We start from the raw sequence: 20,069 nt of genomic DNA, 5'->3' as shown, positions 1-20,069 counted from the left end.
TTGCTTCGGCCCAGCTCACCAGACCAGTCGTTTATGTTTCAGGTGGAGGACCAACATCGAGGTGCGTACTTGGCAGAGGTGGGAGCTGCTCAATGGTGCCGAGGAGAAGGGAGGGTGGAGCCTCGAGCGGCATGCCTGTTTCCTGAGGGGGACCCCGACGTGGCCGGCATATGTAGGCCTTGAGCGGTCTCGCTGTCTCTAACACCCGACGGACCTCAGCGGTCCGCAGGACCACAGGACCGCAGGAATACCAGCGGGTGCATTCAGCACCCCCGAGGCATGGAGTCGAGGGCCGACTAGGGGCCAGCAAGGGGAGATTCGCGAATGGCGCTAAGAGTTAGACTTTGACGAGGAAAGCCTTGGAAAGGCGATTTGGGGAAAGAAGAAGAAGAAGGGGGGGGGGACAGAGAAAGAAGTCTCATAGTATTTTACAGGTTACACCACGGGCGTCGTAGCCTGCGGGGAGGCCAACAAAGTCGGTACAGACCACGGGTCAATGGCGAGGGGACTGCGGCAACAAAGACACCCTCCTTAGAGCCAGGTAAAGCACAATGGAAGGGGGGAAGCCAACGATGTTCTCAATTGGGACGGAGGGGGAAGAGGACAGGAGGGGGAGGAGGGTAGGTTGCGGAGGGGTAAGTATGTGCTAGATATTGGCGTGGGCACTGAAGACAATGGTAAGATGGGCACGACCAAGACTGAGGATAATAAAAGCGCGGGAAAGCCGATAAAGGGGAGGAAACAACTGCTGAGAAAAAAGATAAAGTGGAGAGTAAAGAATTGAAGAATAAAAAGCTTGTTTATATGGGAGTAACTGAACCACTGGGAGCACATTTTATGCTGGCGACTAAAGAACGCAAATGGAAGGGAGAGTATGTTGAAATGCTCAAACTTTTGCATAGGGAGGTGCATGCGAAGGAAGGGTCTAAAGAAGAGGAGTATGAACAGGCCTAGCAACTGGGGGTTCCTCTGACCTTGGAGAACTAAACAGCTGCCTTTTTCATACACGCAAGCGTTTACTGCAAAAAATATCCGGAGCACTGCGTGGCCCTTTTCAAATAAATGGATGCTATTCAGAAAGTGTAGTGTACAGGGGTTGGGTATGCATAGGCGCAATACGATGAGGAATTTAGAGTACGCATGGCTTGAGATCCCGAAGCGAAATGTGAACTGGATACAGACTTATGGCAGCACACGATGGGGGCGTCCAGAGCAGGCAAGACAATTTTCACTGCCAGTGGGCTCCCAATAGTGTACTAGCCCTTTCAGGGGAAGCCCACCCAGGGAGGGAGGTACTGGAAGAGGACAGACAGTGTCTGGAGGGTCCTGTTGGGACTTAAACAAAGGTTTGTGCACTCGGGTATTCTGTAAATTTCAACACGAGTGCTCGAAGTGCAGGGGTAGGCATACATTGGTTAAATGTTTTGGGGCAAGGGGGGGTCACCAGCAGGGAGGTCAGCAGTGGCAGCAGGGAGGCATCAGCAACAACACTTCGCAGGAGCGTGGGGACGAGGGTACTTCAGGGGGCTGGGCCAAAGGGCTCATATGCCAGTTAAGTCAGAAAAGTTGGAGGCAGCCTTACAGGGTTATGACAACCAGAATGCTGCAGAAGTGTTGAGGGAGGGCTTCAGATCGGGTTTTAGATTAGGGTATGGGGGACCGAGGCACAGAAGGTGGGCAGAGAATCTGCAGTCAGCAAGGGAGCATACACAAATAGTGCAGGAAAAATTAGATAACGAAGTGAGGGAGGGGAGGTTGGAGGGCACCTTCACGGATTGGCCCCTAGACAATTTGATTGTGTAACCCGTTTGGGTAGTGCCAAATAAGGAAGCAGGTCAGTCCTGACTTATTCAACACTTGTCATGGCCAGAAGGGAGCTCAGTGAATGATTTCATTGACAAGAAAGAAGCTACAGTCTCATATTCATCAGTTGACGGGGCCAAGTCACTGGTAGTGACAGCGGGCGCAACGGCACAAATGGCAAAATGTGACATAAAATCAGCTTTCCGTTTGCTTGCAGTCCATCTAGATGATTGGGATCTTCTGGGTATCCATTTCAATGGGATAATTCCACGATAATGCAGGAGAGCTTTCCAGAGGAGAAAAAACAAAAGATGTTGGAATTGCTCAATGAGATGCTAGTTCGGGAAAAAGTGACAGTCAAGAACATACAGGTCCTGCTAGGACATCTTAATTTTGCATGTGGGGTAGTGAGAGTAGGGAGAACTTTTTGCAGGAGATTGGGTAGGGCACTGGCAGGTCAAAGACCGCCTCACCATCATGTGCGACTTTCAGAAGGTGTGAAAGAGGACTTGAGAATGTGGAGGGCATTTTTGCAGGCTTCAATAGGATTCCACTTGCACGGGAGGAAGACATGGGTGGGATGTACAGATTATATCAGACGCAGTGGGTGGTAAGGGTTTTGGCCTTTCAAAAAAAAAATATTTTTATTGTTTTTCTTAGAACAGTTTACAGAGAGACTCATCAATGCAATAGTACACTACACTTAATACACCTTGTTAACATATGATCAATGGCAACAGTTGATGACAGTGCAGTGATCTAGGAAACACAATCATAAGCATAGTATTCCCATGAGCGCACACACATTCTTGCACGTCCTACTATTAGTCCTGTACTCGAACCATCATGGTGTGTAGGAAGACCTAGACAAGACCATACATAATGCAAAGGATAATGACATCAACACAGTTAGCATACGACATCTGGGGTTAATCAGATATTACGGTGTTGCTGCCGGTTGAAGTGTGTTGGTAAGTATTGAATAATTCCCAGAAATGTTTGGGCCTGTTGCGCGGAGGGAGTAGGTCACTGAAGAGTTCTGTCTGCGTGCTGCAGTATGTCATGTCTTTCTTCCACTGAGAAATCATAGGGAGTGGACCGTGAGACCAGTTGATTGCTACCCTTCGTTTCACCATCAACAATCCCATATCCACCAGTCGGCGGACTCCTTTGGGAATTGATTTAGAATAACCCAATAATGCCAGTGTTGTGTCAGGTTCTAGGGTTTGCTTAATTATTTGACCTAATTCACTAAATACTGAGACCCAAAAGGCCGCAATACCAGGGCAAGTCCATGCCAAATGAAGGAAGTCGGCCAATTGTGCATGGCAGCGATCACATTTATTGTTATCCCTTAATCCGTATCAATACAACCTCTCAAGTGTATAATACACCCTGTTTAGGTATTTAAAATGTACCTGTCTATGCCTGCCGTTAAGTGAGATCCTCTTGGTGCTAGTGCAGCAGTAGATCCACATAGCGTTGGCAATTTCTATATTAAAATCTCGCTGCCATCCCAAACGAGCCTTCGTGCAATGATTCGCTCTGCATGCCATTGATGTATTGTAAATATTGACTACCATACGCTTGGGGGATGTTGCTCGTATGATGTGTGTTAAAGCCAATAGCTCCGGTGGCTCGTGATACTCTTCCCCTAGGAGCTCTCTCAGCGCATTCCGAATTCTATGAAATTGGAATTGCATCAAGGTGGTAGGTGTTGATTCATTGGTGCTAAAATCATTCCAGGTTTTAGTTACTCCTCCATCAAACAGTTCCCCAACTGTGTGGACACCCAAGGTGTTCAGCGCTAGTGTGACCCCCTCTCCTGGCAAGGTGTTAGCCACATGCACCATTCTAATAAGACTTTCGGTGAATACAGTAGCGCTCCCGCCTGTTGCTGCAGTAAGTAGTGCCAGGCATGCGTTGTGGTATTATTCGAATCCAGGATGCATGTCCGCCGGTCTGCAGCCTGAAATAGCATTGCAGGTAGTGGGAGCGGGGCCGCCACTTCAATACGAAGATGTGGTATGTCCGGGGGGCCATGTATCCAATAGAAAGCCTGCGCGCATTGTGCAGCTCTGTAATAGAGATCGAAATCTGGGGCACTCAGACCATCCATGTAGTAAGGTAGGACCAGTATTCGCCACTTAACACGCAGTTGCTTACCGGCCCATGCTAGTCTAACCATCAGGGTATTGAGGCGGTTGAAGAAGATACGTGGGAGAACCATAGGTATATTGGTGAATAAAAATAGTAGTCGCGGCAATACCACCATTTTCATGATATATATCCTACCTAGCAAGGACAGTGGGAGCTTAATCCATCTCTCGACATCATCCTCTAATCTGCTAATGGCCGTCCCATAATTTTCCCTGAACACCGTCTCAGAGTCCGTATGTATTTTAATACCCAAATAACGTACCGTGTCTGTGGTCCATAAGAGAGGGTAGTCTAGATCGCAGCGAGTAGTGGTAGGTGTAAGTGGAAAGACAATGGACTTCGGCCAATTGACATGTAATCCGGAGAGTACACTGAAGCGCACTACCTCACGGAGTACTGCAGACAGGTTGGATTCTGGGTGCCTCATATAGAGGAGAGTGTCATCAGCGTATGTGGACACTATAATTTTGTAACGTGGAAAGCATATACCCCGATTCTGATGATATTCCCTTAAAGCACAGGCTAGGGGTTCTGCCACTATAGCGTAAAGTAAAGGAGATAATGGGCAGCCCTGTCTTGTGCCCCTGGAAATGCATATTAAATCTGAGACTATGTTCCTGATTTTTATTCTAGCCATGGGCCTGCTATAAAGGGTGCCCAATAGCTGGAGAAAAACTGGACCCACTCCCATCCTAGTCAATACTTGTATCATAAATGGCCATTCTACAGAATCAAATGCCTTCTCTATGTCTAGAAAGACTGCTACAGCCGGTGTCTCTGGTTTAATATGTTGCGGAGCACCAAAGACAGTACGCAGGTTATAAGTCAAATTACTACCAGGAACAAACCCCGCTTGTTCCGGTGCTACTAAAATTGGGACTAGAGGAACCAGTCGATTAGTGAGGATTTTTGTGAACAACTTCGTGTCCATGTTGAGCAGGGATAGAGGGCGATATGAGGCACATTCCTCCGAGGGCCTACCGGGCTTGAGAAGGGCCACAATCACAGCTTCCGACATAGAGGGTGGTATAGTCCCTGTAACACACATGTCGCCAAACAGTGTCACTAGCTGTGGGAGCAGTAAATCTATGAATGCCATATAGAATGCAACCGTGAGGCCGTCGGACCCAGGGGCACTCCCCGCACACATGCTAGATAATGCTAGGAGAATTTCGTCTTTTTCTATAGGTCTCATAAGGAATTCCCTGTGAGTGTTCGAGAGCCACGGTAGTTGTATGTGTGCCAGATAATCAATTATATCATCATCCGTGGTAGTATTTCGAGAGGTGTATAATTCAGAATAATATTTACAGAATCTGTCTGCAACCTCTGTAACGTCAGACAAAATCTTCCCCTCAGCTGATCAAACCTCTACCGTTTGTATCGCTTCCCTGTGTTTCCTAAGTAACTGTGATAAGACGGTGCCTGGTCTATCATTCTCACCATATGTTTTGGCTGTGGAGTATTTGCCCATATGTTTGACCTTGTCAACCGCTACCAGATTATATTCGCCCAGCAAATCTGCAAGTTCTCCCTCAACCGAGTTGTCCGTAGCTGACAACAGGCGTCTTTCTAAACCCTTAATTTTACCCTCCAAGTCTGCGAGGTGGTTGCGTATGGATCGGAGGACCCCCGAGTGTTTGGATATAGTGATCCCCCTAATGTAGACTTTAAAAGCTTCTCAAATGATTTGATAGTCTTCAACAGAGCCCACATTCTTTTCGAAAAATGTCTCAATGGTCTCGGCCAGTTCTTCTTTGAATACAGCATCTAGTAGGGAGGAAGGGAGGAAAACGCCAAGTAAACGGGGGTATTAGCCTGCAAGGAGTATCCAGCACCTAGAGAATCGGTGAGTGATCAGAGAGTGTACATGGTAAAACCTGACAGGTGCGCACCTTATCGCAAAGTGACCTAGCAGCAAACCAATAGTCAATAGGAGTGTGTATGTGATGGTATGCAGAGTAGAGTGTATAGCCACCAGTGTGCGGATGTGTCAGACGCCATACGTCCTCTAAGTCAAACCTAACCGGTGCACAGTCAATCTCCCTGGCAGCTGCAGTAATGGGTCGTACAGGTCCCCCCGATCTTTCCAGGGTAGGGTTACGAATCAGGTTGAAATCTCACCCCCAAAACTGTAAGCTCTCGCTGTGGTTGACCACTTTGTTGACTAGTGCAGAAATAAAATCAGGATTATCGAAATTTGGGCCATATATATTCACTATGAGTAGATCCATGCCGTTCCCACCGTACCTAGTAATGGTATATCTGCCTTCAACATCAGTAATCAACGGTGTGATGGTGAGTGTGGACTTAGGGTTGACCCATGTGAGTACGCCTCTCGCATGTGTGGTAAAGCCTGCAGCATATATGTTACCTAGTAGACCTCTACAATGTAACATTGGGGAATCAAGAGGTAGATGTGTTTCTTGCAGTAAAGCTACATCAATTGCATGCCTCTTCAGATATGCAAGGACTTTGCGGACATTTCTGTGATCATTCAATCCCCGAACATTCCATGTGAGTGTTCTGAGTGTGTCCATCCTAGAATCTCGCCCGTCTGTCGCTTTATGTGTCTTGGGATCATTCAATGTCGCCATGTCGCAATGCTACATGGTGCCGAAGAACTGTGTAGCATGTGAGGTTGTCTAATGTCTTGCCTACAACATCGTCTGAGTCTCATAAACCATCCGCCCCCTCCCACATCAAGGCCCCCCCAACCAGGACCTGAAGATAAAATACCCCAAATACCCCACAGAACAATACTTGCATACTGCCGCTCAGGACCACGAACAGAACAGTCCCTTCCACTGGAATGCAACAATAACAAAGGTGTGATTCACATGGAGGCGGAGGTTGCCAACAGTGTACTGTCCATCTAACAAATATCAATCGTCAGCCCCTCCACACACAACAGCATGCCTATATTATGCATTAGCTAAAAGTATACGTATCCTGCAAGCAATATATCAACGTTGACAACCTAATAACCTTGTTCGCCCCCGTCCCGCCCCGAAGCAACAATCTGCGAGAAATGTTAAGAACACATCAAAATAGCCGAGCTGCTGTAAGTGCAAAACCCAAAACTACCTCCCTATTCCCCCCTGATGTTCAGAATATCAAGCAACCAAAATCACAATCCCTGGTCCCAACAAAAACGAGTGTCTTATCTGCGACGTGATTAATCCAAGAGATCATTCCTGCTCCTCCAGGGATCCTCCTACCGCCCCAGACAAGGCATCTCTGTCCAGGCTGTGCCGCAGGTCTCTGGACCAGTCCTTCATTGCCTTTTGCAGAGTCTTGGGGTCCGTGAAAATTAGCGACTTGCCTTGGCGATTGACACGTAGGCGGGCCCGGTATAGCATTGCATAATCAATGTTCCTATCTTTTAGCTGTTCCTTGAGTGGGACAAACTGACGACACGCCTCCTGGACCTTCATGGTGAAATCAGGGTATAAGGCAAGCACGGATCCCTCGTAGTGCAAAGTCTGCTTCTCCCTGGCGACTCTTAACGCTGCATCTCTGTCTCGGTAATTCAGTAACTATGCTATTATTGGCCTCGGAGGCGCACCCGGTGCCGGACGAGGGCCCAAGGAGCGATGCGCTGTCTCGACCACACACATGGGTGAGAAAGTATCCCTGCCCAACATTGTGATCAATAATTTCTCAATACACTGTTCCATATTACCAGTAGATTTCGATTCCGGCAGGCCAGTGACGCGTAGGTTACTCCTCCGGGACTTCGCCTCTAAGTCTTCAGCTTTATCCTGCAACACCTGGAGCATCCTATCTATACGTTTGTGGCCTGTTTCCATTTCCGTCTGTGCTTCTTCCACTTCTGTGATACGACGTTCGGCCATGTCAATGCGCTCCGCATGTTTGTCCAGTCTTTCAGACATCCTATCCATGCGATAGGAAAGGGAGTCGATCTTCGAACCTAAGACAGTTAGTGAGCTTTGCAGTCCCTTTTCCATCGATGCAAGCATAGACTTGATGTCGCCATCCTGCGATTCCCGGCTCCTTTCTAAGCCATTGTCTCAGTCGTCTGCTGACAGCGCGCAATCTCTGGGCTTACGCTGTTCGAACGTCAATTTTGCTGCGTTTTGTCAGTTCTGCCCATACCTTTGAGTCTCTGTTGATCTACCCAAGGACACTGGTGTCAGCACAAACACTTCCAGATTTTACGTGGGTAATAGCAGACAGAAACTAGGTAAGGGGTCAACAATCTGGCGTTGCCCGTGATGCACTACACTTAGATAGGAGCTCAGCCTGAAAAACCACTCCAATATTCACAGGCCGGTAAGCTTAGTCACCACTTTATCAGTAAGGAAGGCAGCGATTTCACCCGGGACCTTTGCGTCGGTCAATACACCCCCTGCTTGTCTTTATGCACTTGCAGCTTCAATGGACAGGATGTGCTGGGCTTCCAACACTGGGAAACTCCACTCATCCGTGCGCCGTAGTTAGTAAACGCAGGACTGCAGGTGTGTGTGGTGTAGGCAGCATTACTGAGGTAGCCAGTATCACAGTCCAGGTACTACCCGGACGCAAGGACAAGGCAAGGGTGAGCCAAATCCCACTGTGCAGCGTGCAGTGGGAGTCCTGGGCAGGAGAGCCTCATATACCAGGTCTTATCTCGTTACTCGCTCCCCTCGCCGGCTCCAACCGAGTTGTTATGGAGGGTGGGGGCACACTGCAGTGTTCTTGTGCCTCGGGGAATGCACTCCGTTTTCGCGCAGTTCACACCATGCTCACCTCATCATCTAGCCACTGCCGCCTGCGTGCTGCATCCGCTGTGCTCACATAGTTCCCGGCGTCCACCCAGCTGCGCACGTCGCACAGTCACTCCACACTCTGGGGTAAAACATTATTCGGCTCTGCCTCACCTACAATCAACGATGCCTGTGTCTGGGGGTCAACCGCGCCGCATCAATATTCCCACCGTCTCTGTCGAGTGCGCGCACCCCGCCAAGCCTCACTTCTGCCCGGCTGACATCGCACTCGTGACCAGGGATTCGTGGCCCAGGCTGCGCGTCGCTAATCCGCTGTCACCGTGTCTCGCTCACATCGCCCCGGAACGAACAAAGAGGATCTTCAGGTAGTCCAGCTAACAAGCTATGCAGGGCGTTAGGAATTAGATTAAGTTCTCCACGCTAATGCCAGATATATGCCGGATTGTGCACTGAAAGTGCGGAGCTCTTCTTTCAGGTGGCCATCTCCGGTGCTGGCAAGCTCCACCCCCGGGTTTTGGCTTTTTCTGGCAAGGAAAGTGGTGCGCTGAGCAATGGCCTGCAGAATGGAGACAAGGGGGTAGGAGCATTACATTCTTGGATTTTTTTCCTCTGGTAGTGGTAGTGACATTGTGGGGAACACAACTAGCACACAACAAAGTGACTTTCAGAGTAGAAAATATGGAGGTCGTAGAGATAGTGAACCGCCAGTCAGTGATGGACAAACAGGTGCTGCAGCTGTTGAGAGTGTGTGTTTTGGGTTGTTTGGGGTGTGAGTGTTTGATTGGTTCTGATGCTCCGTCCATCACCACCCCCTTTTGTACCGCTTTGTTCGCCATAAGTTGGCAGGGTATGCTCAGACGTGAGTCCCTTGCTCACTTTGCCACTGGATTCAAGCAAGCCTGGCTGAAGACGGCTGAAATGCCAGAAACCGGTCCCAGGAAGCTTGTTTCCGGTCCAGGGAAGGCATGGCTTGGCAGTTCGGGCTGGACTGTTCCCATGAGGCACAGGGTCAGACTGATTTGCATATGGCCATGTCTGAACTGGGGTGGCAGAGTGGGCTAAAGAACGGTGATGGATCAAACCCAGATCTGTTGACTGGGTGTGAGTGTTTGATTGGTTCTGATGCTCCGTCCATCACCACCCCCTTTTGTACCGCTTTGTTCGCCATAAGTTGGCAGGGTATGCTCAGACGTGAGTCCCTTGCTCACTTTGCCACTGGATTCAAGCAAGCCTGGCTGAAGACGGCTGAAATGCCAGAAACCGGTCCCAGGAAGCTTGTTTCCGGTCCAGGGAAGGCATGGCTTGGCAGTTCGGGCTGGACTGTTCCCATGAGGCACAGGGTCAGACTGATTTGCATATGGCCATGTCTGAACTGGGGTGGCAGAGTGGGCTAAAGAACGGTGATGGATCAAACCCAGATCTGTTGACTGGGTGTGAGTGTTTGATTGGTTCTGATGCTCCGTCCATCACCACCCCCTTTTGTACCGCTTTGTTCGCCATAAGTTGGCAGGGTATGCTCAGACGTGAGTCCCTTGCTCACTTTGCCACTGGATTCAAGCAAGCCTGGCTGAAGACGGCTGAAATGCCAGAAACCGGTCCCAGGAAGCTTGTTTCCGGTCCAGGGAAGGCATGGCTTGGCAGTTCGGGCTGGACTGTTCCCATGAGGCACAGGGTCAGACTGATTTGCATATGGCCATGTCTGAACTGGGGTGGCAGAGTGGGCTAAAGAACGGTGATGGATCAAACCCAGATCTGTTGACTGGGTGTGAGTGTTTGATTGGTTCTGATGCTCCGTCCATCACCACCCCCTTTTGTACCGCTTTGTTCGCCATAAGTTGGCAGGGTATGCTCAGACGTGAGTCCCTTGCTCACTTTGCCACTGGATTCAAGCAAGCCTGGCTGAAGACGGCTGAAATGCCAGAAACCGGTCCCAGGAAGCTTGTTTCCGGTCCAGGGAAGGCATGGCTTGGCAGTTCGGGCTGGACTGTTCCCATGAGGCACAGGGTCAGACTGATTTGCATATGGCCATGTCTGAACTGGGGTGGCAGAGTGGGCTAAAGAACGGTGATGGATCAAACCCAGATCTGTTGACTGGGTGTGAGTGTTTGATTGGTTCTGATGCTCCGTCCATCACCACCCCCTTTTGTACCGCTTTGTTCGCCATAAGTTGGCAGGGTATGCTCAGACGTGAGTCCCTTGCTCACTTTGCCACTGGATTCAAGCAAGCCTGGCTGAAGACGGCTGAAATGCCAGAAACCGGTCCCAGGAAGCTTGTTTCCGGTCCAGGGAAGGCATGGCTTGGCAGTTCGGGCTGGACTGTTCCCATGAGGCACAGGGTCAGACTGATTTGCATATGGCCATGTCTGAACTGGGGTGGCAGAGTGGGCTAAAGAACGGTGATGGATCAAACCCAGATCTGTTGACTGGGTGTGAGTGTTTGATTGGTTCTGATGCTCCGTCCATCACCACCCCCTTTTGTACCGCTTTGTTCGCCATAAGTTGGCAGGGTATGCTCAGACGTGAGTCCCTTGCTCACTTTGCCACTGGATTCAAGCAAGCCTGGCTGAAGACGGCTGAAATGCCAGAAACCGGTCCCAGGAAGCTTGTTTCCGGTCCAGGGAAGGCATGGCTTGGCAGTTCGGGCTGGACTGTTCCCATGAGGCACAGGGTCAGACTGATTTGCATATGGCCATGTCTGAACTGGGGTGGCAGAGTGGGCTAAAGAACGGTGATGGATCAAACCCAGATCTGTTGACTGGGTGTGAGTGTTTGATTGGTTCTGATGCTCCGTCCATCACCACCCCCTTTTGTACCGCTTTGTTCGCCATAAGTTGGCAGGGTATGCTCAGACGTGAGTCCCTTGCTCACTTTGCCACTGGATTCAAGCAAGCCTGGCTGAAGACGGCTGAAATGCCAGAAACCGGTCCCAGGAAGCTTGTTTCCGGTCCAGGGAAGGCATGGCTTGGCAGTTCGGGCTGGACTGTTCCCATGAGGCACAGGGTCAGACTGATTTGCATATGGCCATGTCTGAACTGGGGTGGCAGAGTGGGCTAAAGAACGGTGATGGATCAAACCCAGATCTGTTGACTGGGTGTGAGTGTTTGATTGGTTCTGATGCTCCGTCCATCACCACCCCCTTTTGTACCGCTTTGTTCGCCATAAGTTGGCAGGGTATGCTCAGACGTGAGTCCCTTGCTCACTTTGCCACTGGATTCAAGCAAGCCTGGCTGAAGACGGCTGAAATGCCAGAAACCGGTCCCAGGAAGCTTGTTTCCGGTCCAGGGAAGGCATGGCTTGGCAGTTCGGGCTGGACTGTTCCCATGAGGCACAGGGTCAGACTGATTTGCATATGGCCATGTCTGAACTGGGGTGGCAGAGTGGGCTAAAGAACGGTGATGGATCAAACCCAGATCTGTTGACTGGGTGTGAGTGTTTGATTGGTTCTGATGCTCCGTCCATCACCACCCCCTTTTGTACCGCTTTGTTCGCCATAAGTTGGCAGGGTATGCTCAGACGTGAGTCCCTTGCTCACTTTGCCACTGGATTCAAGCAAGCCTGGCTGAAGACGGCTGAAATGCCAGAAACCGGTCCCAGGAAGCTTGTTTCCGGTCCAGGGAAGGCATGGCTTGGCAGTTCGGGCTGGACTGTTCCCATGAGGCACAGGGTCAGACTGATTTGCATATGGCCATGTCTGAACTGGGGTGGCAGAGTGGGCTAAAGAACGGTGATGGATCAAACCCAGATCTGTTGACTGGGTGTGAGTGTTTGATTGGTTCTGATGCTCCGTCCATCACCACCCCCTTTTGTACCGCTTTGTTCGCCATAAGTTGGCAGGGTATGCTCAGACGTGAGTCCCTTGCTCACTTTGCCACTGGATTCAAGCAAGCCTGGCTGAAGACGGCTGAAATGCCAGAAACCGGTCCCAGGAAGCTTGTTTCCGGTCCAGGGAAGGCATGGCTTGGCAGTTCGGGCTGGACTGTTCCCATGAGGCACAGGGTCAGACTGATTTGCATATGGCCATGTCTGAACTGGGGTGGCAGAGTGGGCTAAAGAACGGTGATGGATCAAACCAGATCTGTTGACTGGGTGTGAGTGTTTGATTGGTTCTGATGCTCCGTCCATCACCACCCCCTTTTGTACCGCTTTGTTCGCCATAAGTTGGCAGGGTATGCTCAGACGTGAGTCCCTTGCTCACTTTGCCACTGGATTCAAGCAAGCCTGGCTGAAGACGGCTGAAATGCCAGAAACCGGTCCCAGGAAGCTTGTTTCCGGTCCAGGGAAGGCATGGCTTGGCAGTTCGGGCTGGACTGTTCCCATGAGGCACAGGGTCAGACTGATTTGCATATGGCCATGTCTGAACTGGGGTGGCAGAGTGGGCTAAAGAACGGTGATGGATCAAACCCAGATCTGTTGACTGGGTGTGAGTGTTTGATTGGTTCTGATGCTCCGTCCATCACCACCCCCTTTTGTACCGCTTTGTTCGCCATAAGTTGGCAGGGTATGCTCAGACGTGAGTCCCTTGCTCACTTTGCCACTGGATTCAAGCAAGCCTGGCTGAAGACGGCTGAAATGCCAGAAACTGGTCCCAGGAAGCTTGTTTCCGGTCCAGGGAAGGCATGGCTTGGCAGTTCGGGCTGGACTGTTCCCATGAGGCACAGGGTCAGACTGATTTGCATATGGCCATGTCTGAACTGGGGTGGCAGAGTGGGCTAAAGAACGGTGATGGATCAAACCCAGATCTGTTGACTGGGTGTGAGTGTTTGATTGGTTCTGATGCTCCGTCCATCACCACCCCCTTTTGTACCGCTTTGTTCGCCATAAGTTGGCAGGGTATGCTCAGACGTGAGTCCCTTGCTCACTTTGCCACTGGATTCAAGCAAGCCTGGCTGAAGACGGCTGAAATGCCAGAAACCGGTCCCAGGAAGCTTGTTTCCGGTCCAGGGAAGGCATGGCTTGGCAGTTCGGGCTGGACTGTTCCCATGAGGCACAGGGTCAGACTGATTTGCATATGGCCATGTCTGAACTGGGGTGGCAGAGTGGGCTAAAGAACGGTGATGGATCAAACCCAGATCTGTTGACTGGGTGTGAGTGTTTGATTGGTTCTGATGCTCCGTCCATCACCACCCCCTTTTGTACCGCTTTGTTCGCCATAAGTTGGCAGGGTATGCTCAGACGTGAGTCCCTTGCTCACTTTGCCACTGGATTCAAGCAAGCCTGGCTGAAGACGGCTGAAATGCCAGAAACCGGTCCCAGGAAGCTTGTTTCCGGTCCAGGGAAGGCATGGCTTGGCAGTTCGGGCTGGACTGTTCCCATGAGGCACAGGGTCAGACTGATTTGCATATGGCCATGTCTGAACTGGGGTGGCAGAGTGGGCTAAAGAACGGTGATGGATCAAACCCAGATCTGTTGACTGGGTGTGAGTGTTTGATTGGTTCTGATGCTCCGTCCATCACCACCCCCTTTTGTACCGCTTTGTTCGCCATAAGTTGGCAGGGTATGCTCAGACGTGAGTCCCTTGCTCACTTTGCCACTGTATTCAAGCAAGCCTGGCTGAAGACGGCTGAAATGCCAGAAACCGGTCCCAGGAAGCTTGTTTCCGGTCCAGGGAAGGCATGGCTTGGCAGTTCGGGCTGGACTGTTCCCATGAGGCACAGGGTCAGACTGATTTGCATATGGCCATGTCTGAACTGGGGTGGCAGAGTGGGCTAAAGAACGGTGATGGATCAAACCCAGATCTGTTGACTGGGTGTGAGTGTTTGATTGGTTCTGATGCTCCGTCCATCACCACCCCCTTTTGTACCGCTTTGTTCGCCATAAGTTGGCAGGGTATGCTCAGACGTGAGTCCCTTGCTCACTTTGCCACTGGATTCAAGCAAGCCTGGCTGAAGACGGCTGAAATGCCAGAAACCGGTCCCAGGAAGCTTGTTTCCGGTCCAGGGAAGGCATGGCTTGGCAGTTCGGGCTGGACTGTTCCCATGAGGCACAGGGTCAGACTGATTTGCATATGGCCATGTCTGAACTGGGGTGGCAGAGTGGGCTAAAGAACGGTGATGGATCAAACCCAGATCTGTTGACTGGGTGTGAGTGTTTGATTGGTTCTGATGCTCCGTCCATCACCACCCCCTTTTGTACCGCTTTGTTCGCCATAAGTTGGCAGGGTATGCTCAGACGTGAGTCCCTTGCTCACTTTGCCACTGGATTCAAGCAAGCCTGGCTGAAGACGGCTGAAATGCCAGAAACCGGTCCCAGGAAGCTTGTTTCCGGTCCAGGGAAGGCATGGCTTGGCAGTTCGGGCTGGACTGTTCCCATGAGGCACAGGGTCAGACTGATTTGCATATGGCCATGTCTGAACTGGGGTGGCAGAGTGGGCTAAAGAACGGTGATGGATCAAACCCAGATCTGTTGACTGGGTGTGAGTGTTTGATTGGTTCTGATGCTCCGTCCATCACCACCCCCTTTTGTACCGCTTTGTTCGCCATAAGTTGGCAGGGTATGCTCAGACGTGAGTCCCTTGCTCACTTTGCCACTGGATTCAAGCAAGCCTGGCTGAAGACGGCTGAAATGCCAGAAACCGGTCCCAGGAAGCTTGTTTCCGGTCCAGGGAAGGCATGGCTTGGCAGTTCGGGCTGGACTGTTCCCATGAGGCACAGGGTCAGACTGATTTGCATATGGCCATGTCTGAACTGGGGTGGCAGAGTGGGCTAAAGAACGGTGATGGATCAAACCCAGATCTGTTGACTGGGTGTGAGTGTTTGATTGGTTCTGATGCTCCGTCCATCACCACCCCCTTTTGTACCGCTTTGTTCGCCATAAGTTGGCAGGGTATGCTCAGACGTGAGTCCCTTGCTCACTTTGCCACTGGATTCAAGCAAGCCTGGCTGAAGACGGCTGAAATGCCAGAAACCGGTCCCAGGAAGCTTGTTTCCGGTCCAGGGAAGGCATGGCTTGGCAGTTCGGGCTGGACTGTTCCCATGAGGCACAGGGTCAGACTGATTTGCATATGGCCATGTCTGAACTGGGGTGGCAGAGTGGGCTAAAGAACGGTGATGGATCAAACCCAGATCTGTTGACTGGGTGTGAGTGTTTGATTGGTTCTGATGCTCCGTCCATCACCACCCCCTTTTTTACCGCTTTGTTCGCCATAAGTTGGCAGGGTATGCTCAGACGTGAGTCCCTTGCTCACTTTGCCACTGGATTCAAGCAAGCCTGGCTGAAGACGGCTGAAATGCCAGAAACCGGTCCCAGGAAGCTTGTTTCCGGTCCAGGGAAGGCATGGCTTGGCAGTTCGGGCTGGACTGTTCCCATGAGGCACAGGGTCAGACTGATTTGCATATGGCCATGTCTGAACTGGGGTGGCAGAGTGGGCTAAAGAACGGTGATGGATCAAACCCAGATCTGTTGACTGGGTGTGAGTGTTTGATTGGTTCTGATGCTCCGTCCATCACCACCCCCTTTTGTACCGCTTTGTTCGCCATAAGTTGGCAGGGTATGCTCAGACGTGAGTCCCTTGCTCACTTTGCCACTGGATTCAAGCAAGCCTGGCTGAAGACGGCTGAAATGCCAGAAACCGGTCCCAGGAAGCTTGTTTCCGGTCCAGGGAAGGCATGGCTTGGCAGTTCGGGCTGGACTGTTCCCATGAGGCACAGGGTCAGACTGATTTGCATATGGCCATGTCTGAACTGGGGTGGCAGAGTGGGCTAAAGAACGGTGATGGATCAAACCCAGATCTGTTGACTGGGTGTGAGTGTTTGATTGGTTCTGATGCTCCGTCCATCACCACCCCCTTTTGTACCGCTTTGTTCGCCATAAGTTGGCAGGGTATGCTCAGACGTGAGTCCCTTGCTCACTTTGCCACTGGATTCAAGCAAGCCTGGCTGAAGACGGCTGAAATGCCAGAAACCGGTCCCAGGAAGCTTGTTTCCGGTCCAGGGAAGGCATGGCTTGGCAGTTCGGGCTGGACTGTTCCCATGAGGCACAGGGTCAGACTGATTTGCATATGGCCATGTCTGAACTGGGGTGGCAGAGTGGGCTAAAGAACGGTGATGGATCAAACCCAGATCTGTTGACTGGGTGTGAGTGTTTGATTGGTTCTGATGCTCCGTCCATCACCACCCCCTTTTGTACCGCTTTGTTCGCCATAAGTTGGCAGGGTATGCTCAGACGTGAGTCCCTTGCTCACTTTGCCACTGGATTCAAGCAAGCCTGGCTGAAGACGGCTGAAATGCCAGAAACCGGTCCCAGGAAGCTTGTTTCCGGTCCAGGGAAGGCATGGCTTGGCAGTTCGGGCTGGACTGTTCCCATGAGGCACAGGGTCAGACTGATTTGCATATGGCCATGTCTGAACTGGGGTGGCAGAGTGGGCTAAAGAACGGTGATGGATCAAACCCAGATCTGTTGACTGGGTGTGAGTGTTTGATTGGTTCTGATGCTCCGTCCATCACCACCCCCTTTTGTACCGCTTTGTTCGCCATAAGTTGGCAGGGTATGCTCAGACGTGAGTCCCTTGCTCACTTTGCCACTAGATTCAAGCAAGCCTGGCTGAAGACGGCTGAAATGCCAGAAACCGGTCCCAGGAAGCTTGTTTCCGGTCCAGGGAAGGCATGGCTTGGCAGTTCGGGCTGGACTGTTCCCATGAGGCACAGGGTCAGACTGATTTGCATATGGCCATGTCTGAACTGGGGTGGCAGAGTGGGCTAAAGAACGGTGATGGATCAAACCCAGATCTGTTGACTGGGTGTGAGTGTTTGATTGGTTCTGATGCTCCGTCCATCACCACCCCCTTTTGTACCGCTTGGGTTGTTTGCCCCATGACATATCATTCAGAGCTCTGTACGTCCCGCGTGTGGACAATGACATAGCAGATGTTTTGTCTCGTTCGCAGTCGGGGAGATTCCGTGGGTAGCCAAGGACTCTGACAGGACCCAGATGCCCAAGCAGTTGTTGTATGTAGGCAACACAGGCTGCTACAACTGGTGGTTGGGTCAATGGCAAAGTCTACTACGATAGCTTATAACCTAACGTCGAGAGAGTTTTTGCTTTCAGGCGCCCAGCAGCATTAAAGAGCAAAGAGGGGAGGATGTCATCCAATTCATATTGGATATGATTGAGAAAGGCCTATCTAGAGTCACAATTACAGGGAAGTTAGTGGGGATCACCTTTGTTGGTGAGCTATTATGGGGCTACTCGCCATCAGCAGGTGAATTAGGTACGCAAATGCTAGACTTTTGGGCCAGGGAACAAGGCCACATGAAACAGATTAGGAGACCTTTGTCGTGGCAGCTGCTGAGCAAGGTGATACAGGTACTGCCAACAATTTGCACAGACAGTTTTGAGACTTGCTTATTCTCCACATTAATGGTGTGGATGCCTTTTGGCGACTGTCAGGTATCTGAATTGTTGGGGGACAGAAAGGGTGAGGGGATAACATGGGAGGATGTGGTCGGACATAGTGAAGGTGTACATATTTGGTTGAAAAAGTCAAACACAGATCAGAGGGGTTTGGGGAAATGGCTGTCACTGCAAGCATTAGTTCCTCAAATCACTTGTCCTTGCAGGTGGGAAGCACGTTGGTGGGTAGTGCCCAAAGGGATCCGGGACGGTGTTCGCACATGCTAATGGGAGCAGGGTCACAGCGTGCCAGCTGCTGGCAATGATGAGGAAAGCGCTAAAGGAACTGGGAATCGACGGCGTGGATTTTGGAACACGCTCATTCAGAATCGGGGCAGCATCTGAGGCGAACAACAGGGATTGGGGGTGGGGAGACATCATGCGACTGGGAAGCTGGTCTTCTGATTGTTATGTGTGCGGCAATGACAGGGGATTGGCGCGGTTGTTTACAATGCATAAGATCACGCAGTTTTTCTCGTTTCAGGTTCGGTGGCCGGACCCCTCTCCGTGGAGATGACAATTTGGGGAGTGGGGCATTCCTTCGTGAAGTGGGCTCAGATCCAAGCCCACTAGAGTTAATTTGGAGAGAACTTAGGATTTAATTAAAATCACTTTAAGGTGTCGCGGAAGGGTAAAGGGGGCATATTATGGAAAGATTTGAATCCGGGCCTGAATAGAGTGATGGTAGCAGGCAGGTGTCCGGACATTTTGTTTATAAATGATTTGTGCAAAGAGAAAGGTATAGTTCTGATGAGGAGTATGAAGCGGGATTTGGCGCTGATCAAAAAACAGAGGTCAGACTGCTTAGTTATTGGGACGGAGTTTGTTTCCCGTAGGGTCTGGCGTGGGGCATTCAATCCAGGGGCGGTAGACAGGGCCCATAGGAAGCTTAACACGGAGATGGTACGTTTTTGTTGAAAGCTAGAGTTTGGCAGGATTGCTCACAGGGAAATTTGTTTTGACACAGTTGAGTTTTTCAGAGGGGATGGCATTCACCTTTCTCAGATGGGCATGGATCTTTATCTTTTGCAAACAAGGGAGGTGTTGGCTAAGACTCTCAGGGGCATATTCTCAAGGATCTATCGCTGAGTTACGGTCACTTTATCGCAGCCAAAGTGGCAATAAATTTATCGCCCCATTCACAAGCTGGCGCAAACAGCCCATATCTCCACTTTACCTGCGAAAGCAGCTGCAAAAAACATCGCCACAGATGACCCCGGCATCTAACGCTAATGAATGAATTAATGAGTGAATGAATGAATGAACCCCGGCATCTAACGCTAATGAGATGCAGGGTAGGCGTTCCCGAGCAAAACCACACCGCACCATTCCCAACGACCAGCCTGATCGACGATAAAACCACAAAACAGGCGATACGGTGCGATAGCAGCAGGAAATTAACACCTGCTCTGACCTGGTGCAAAGTCGGACGACAACCTGCACCAGAAAAGGGAGCCAGCCCACAGCCACACCGGAAGAACAACAGATGCCATGGAGCTACTCATCATGCAGCTCGGAACCTCAACAGGGCCACAACACCCACCACCACCACACCCAGGACCGCCACCCCCCCGGACTCCCTTTGCCCCCCCGGACCACCACAGAGGCAGCGCAGACAAACACAGCGGACCTTCAGGAAATGCACCAGTGTCACAGACTTAACACCAGAGAATGTCATTGCCCACTACAGACTCAAAAGGACAGCCATCCTCCGCATCCTGAACATCATTGCCCACAGGCTGACGGTACCAACACAGCAGACAACCAACATCCCTCAGCAGACAAAGCTGCTGGCCTGCTGCACCTGTTGGCCTCTGGGACATTCCAACCAACAACCGCCAAAGTCGGAGGAGTCTCACAGCCAGCCCTATCCAAGTTCCTCACATCTGTCCTAGATGCCATCATCAGCTTGGTACCCCAGTACCTATACTTCCCCCACACTGCGCAGGAACAGCTGGAGACCAAGCAAGGCTTCTACGCCATAGCTGG

This window comes from Triturus cristatus, chromosome 5_1 (genome assembly GCF_964204655.1).
Source record: "Triturus cristatus chromosome 5_1, aTriCri1.1, whole genome shotgun sequence".
Taxonomy (NCBI): Eukaryota; Metazoa; Chordata; class Amphibia; order Caudata; family Salamandridae; genus Triturus; species Triturus cristatus.
Note: the sequence above shows the minus strand (reverse complement) of the source record.